Source organism: Vigna umbellata, chromosome 3 (assembly GCF_029865625.1).
Source record: "Vigna umbellata cultivar VRB3 chromosome 3, Vumbellata_1.0, whole genome shotgun sequence".
NCBI classification, from domain to species: Eukaryota; Viridiplantae; Streptophyta; class Magnoliopsida; order Fabales; family Fabaceae; genus Vigna; species Vigna umbellata.
In genome coordinates this window covers 33,686,037-33,690,529 of record NC_142167.1, presented here as the reverse complement: position 1 = coordinate 33,690,529, position 4,493 = coordinate 33,686,037, and the positions used below count along the sequence as shown (strand labels likewise).

The following is a 4,493-nucleotide window of genomic DNA, read 5'->3' as shown; positions in this document are numbered from 1 at the left end:
TCTGTATGAGTGATGGTAGAATATTGTTGTTCAAGCAAATCTGGGAAGAAGGGGATGAAAATGGGGTTTCTGGTTTCTCTCCGGAAATCTGGTGCGATTCTGCAGAATTCTGCAGATCGCGCGTTCGTCCAATTTGGTGAGCCAAATTGGACGTTCGTCCAAATGGCTCGACCAATTAGTGGTCGACCAAAATAGCATGAGCGTTCGGTTTTGTGTTAACGAGCGTTTGTTCGTTTGCAGTGATATATTAGACGTTCGTCCCAATTGTATACAAGAATTAGTAATTTTAGGCGTTCGTCCCTAAATTGATATTTACGTGATCTTGAGCGTTCGGTATTTGGTAATAGAAATTGCAGTCGTTCGTCCTTAACGGATTCTTAAGTTTAATCTTGATCGTTCGACCTTAAGTTGATACTATTAAGTCTGGATCTCTAAACGTTCGGTTTCGGTGTATTAGTCAGCGTTCGGCCTTGGTTAATTGTGATTGTGAGCGTTCGGCCGTTAATTGGTATTCTTAGGATTGGATTTTGATCGTTCAGTCATAGTTTAATTCTCATTGTGAGCGTTCGGTTTTGGTTTAATTTTGATTGTGAGCGTTCGGTCTTTCCTTGATTCTAATTGTGAGCGTTCGGTCTTGGCTTGATAGTTTTAAGTTTTGGAATTTTGAGCGTTCGGTCTTATTCTGTTGAACGTTCGGTTTTGATAAGGTATTCTCGCTTCTGAGCGTTCGATTTTAATTTGGATTCCTTAGTTTGGATCATAAGCGTTCGTTCATGGATATTTGTGATTGTGAGCGTTCGGCCATAATTGGATATTATAATTTGAAATCTTTAACGATCGGCCTTATAATATTAATGAGTTTGAGCGATCGTTCTTAACATTGTATTTTCGGATAGCAATGTTGAGCGTTCGGCCTTGAGTAGTATTCTTAGGTTCCAAGCGTTGCGCGTTCGTCCAAGTGTTGAATTTAGTATTGGTGTTCGATGGTTTAGCGTTCGGCCTGATAGTGTAGGATTTGATAACGTTCGTCCAACAGCGTTCGGCCTGGTGATTGATAACGAACGTACGTCCAAATAGTGTTCGGCCTAGTGGTTGGAAGGTAGTGTTCGTTCAGTAACGTTCGTCCACTGTGCTCGGTGAACAGTGCTCGTCCAAATAGTATTCTGCAAATGTTGGATTTTAAATTCATTTTCTCTTGAATTGAATTACGTGCAAGGTTTGGAAAATATATACTGTGAAGTGATTTATGTGAATGTATGAGGTGTGTTGGATTTACTGTGATAAAATGGATATCTGGTGATTCGGGAGTAACAATATGATTCAGGGACGTAATTCCATGATCCTCATGAGAGGATACATGGTGGTGGACGTAATTCCATGATCCTCAAGGAGAGGATATATGGTGGTGATTTGGGGTGTACAGAATGATTTCATGGTAGCTCATTCTTGAGGGTTTTCCTGACGCTCCAATGGTCTTTCATTCTCAAGTAGAGAGGATTGATCCATGTGGTGAGGAGTAGCAGGAGGTCCTAGTCTTGGAGGCTTCCAGTATGCTCCAGGGCGCGAAACGGACTAACCTCGTGAGGGTGGTAGGGTGGAACCCATTGGCAATGGCTTTGCAAAGCAGTAGAGGCCACCACGAGTGCATAACCCGCCATAGCTCGGTAATCATTCTGGTCCGGACGAGTCGGTCTATAAAGTAACAAGTCGGGGTTTAATGTAACAAGTCTTGTGATGTTAGTTTACCATGTATGAGTGACTTTTGCATATCATGTTGGATTGTATAACATGTTTTTTATATCTAGCTCACCCTTGCATTGTTTGTGTTGTGTGTTGTTTGGGTATGTTTCTTTGGCGATGATCATCCACTTGGATGGGAGCAGATGGCGAGGAGAATACTTTGGAAGCAGCTCTTGATGAAGACAACAGTGCTGCAGCCTAGATTAGCTAGTCTTATTTCATAATTCTTAATGTTTGGAATAACTCGTGTGTATTTTAAGTTTTAAATTCTCTGTGATTTTCATGGAGAAATTCTAAATACTCTTGTTGTCAATTCCGCACTATTCTAAGGATGACTGTAATCCTTAAATTACTCTTGACTGCTTTCTTATATTATGTATGATGACTCTTTATTATATATGCATGATGTATATTTTTGGGACGTTACAGTTAGTATTATAATATATTTTTTAATGAAGTCTGGTATTAGTTGAAAACAAACTCAACCACCAAAATACTTTCCTTTACCATAGAAATAATCCTAAAATTCTCTTGATCATTAACTTTCAGGTTAACTTTTTCTGTGATGTATTTGAAGACTAGTTATCGCAACTCATTAATGTCTTTGGACTATTGAGGTTAGGCCAGGAAAGAAAATGGCCTTGTCGTTGTTTATAATGTAATCCACCAAACATTTTACCTAGAACCAAATTCAGCATTATAATTTAAAATATGTTGGTTATTGATTGCATCAACAATGTTATGGTTATTGAAGTAATATAAAATCTTTGTTTTGTAATTATTCTTTCAATATATTTGTAAAACAAAATATAACTTTCAATCCTTAAATCAGAATGTACGAAAATAATTTTTTTAATATTAAAAATATGTAAATATATTGGAATTTGATTTAAAACTATTTTAACTTCATTTTAATCATCACTTTTTTTATTTTAAAAGTTCACATTTTAGACCAAAAGGCTGAATACAGCCACAAATCCTTTTCCTATGATCTTCTATTTTCTTTTCTTTTACCAATATTAAAATGAATCTTTCCTTTTCCTATGATCTTCTATTTTCTTTTCTTTTACCAATATTAAAATGAATCTTTCCATGTAGGCCGAACGGTTCAGTGCAGCTAATATTTTTTTTTTAATAGGTTCGGAAGTCCCTGTATTTACGGGTTCGTTTTAATTGAATCTTTTAATTTTAGAAATGATCAATTGAATCCCTAATTTAACATAATTAAATAATAATACCTTTTCTTTTAAATACAATGAACGGCGTTAATTTTTTAAATAGGAGACATGCTCACGTATCATTTTATTTGCAGGTGGCAGAGTCTCTGACCTGAATACATCGACCTCTATGAAGGATATATGAAGGATGTATGAAGGGTGAGGATGACGGGTGAGTTACCTCCCTTTCTATATCACTCCCTCTTGCTTCTGTATCTGATTTTCTCCGACAACCAAATCTATGGCTTCCGATTCTTCTCCGAATTTCAACAACGGTTCGTGCCGCTCCTCTCTGTCTCTTCTTTCGGTTTTCATTTTCCGAATTTTCTGATTTGTTAATTTATTCAAACCTCCTTTCTGATAGGTCCTTCTTCCCCCGACGACTCCCTTTCCAGCCCCATCAGCAACACCTTCTCTTCTCCGGGAAGTAGGCGCCGCCGCCGCCGCTCCTCCACTCCCTCCGCATTCGCCACTCCGTCGGAGCGCTGATCTCGATTCGCCTCCTCCGAAGCCACCCCAACCGCGCCGCGCTCCCGCTAAGGCGTCGGCGGAGGTGGGCGCGTTCCCGTCACACCTACGTCCACAACATATGACGCGGCGGCCTCGTCTGACGGCGGCGATGGCTACGACATGGAAGACGCCAGGTCCACCTTTGTGTGGGGCACTAACATAAGGGTGGAAGACGTGAACGATGCTATTCACAGGTTTTTGAGGGACTTTAGGGAAGTGTCTTCGTCGCAGGGCGAGGATGACAGGTTGAACTTGCACACCGAAGGGAAGTATGAGAAATTAGGGATGACGGGTTTAACCGCCTATGCCCTCTACATCAACCTCCTCAACCGCCACGCCTTCTCCTTCTCGTCCAGGAATGGATATATGAAGGATGTACTGAAAGAACAAACCTTGTCCCAGGAAGCTTCAGGATCAAACAATTTGGCAAATTTTGAAGGCGAGAAGTGACCATCCTATTTTTAAACCTATTTTTATTGTGGGAATTTCAATTTCTTTTTTTGTGTGCTCTGTCTCAGTATATTAAAAAGAAAGAAAATGGTCAGTGTTTCCGTGCTAAAAGAAAAAAGAAAGAGAAATTGAAAGATAAGCCCGGGATTGCGGTGACAAATCCATTTTGCACACCTCATTGGAAGAAATACCGAACATCTACGCATGCCCTTATAATAGTATGCTGAATTGATGTTGTGCCTCTGTGTTGTGTGTTCTGTGTTTAAGACAAAAGTGTTTTTTTTTTTGTTTTTTCTATTTGTTTACATCTTGAGATGGATTCATCCATCACCTTCGATTGTGTTGTGCTGTGTTGTGACATCCCAAAAATACAGTCATAAACCATATAATTAGAAAATCACAATTAATAATAAAACAGTACAGTTTTCCAACTAAAATAAAACCAAACGAAACACTCAAGGATGAACGTCCTTGAATATAATCTTACAACAATAAATAACGAACGCGCAAAACCGCACGTTCATACAATTGTCACGAATTACAACCGAACGTAAAAAATTTAAAACCTGACCGAAC

The 4,493-nt window shown here is 39.1% G+C and overlaps 1 long non-coding RNA gene across 1 annotated transcript; it reads left to right on the top strand.

The window, feature by feature from the left end:
- Nucleotides 1-3,062: 3,062 nt before the first annotated feature.
- Nucleotides 3,063-4,056, top strand: LOC148202310 (uncharacterized). Its single transcript, XR_015785194.1, has 2 exons — nucleotides 3,063-3,232; nucleotides 3,322-4,056. It is a non-coding gene; the product is annotated as an uncharacterized LOC148202310 (long non-coding RNA).
- The last annotated feature ends 437 nt before the right edge of the window (nucleotides 4,057-4,493 follow it).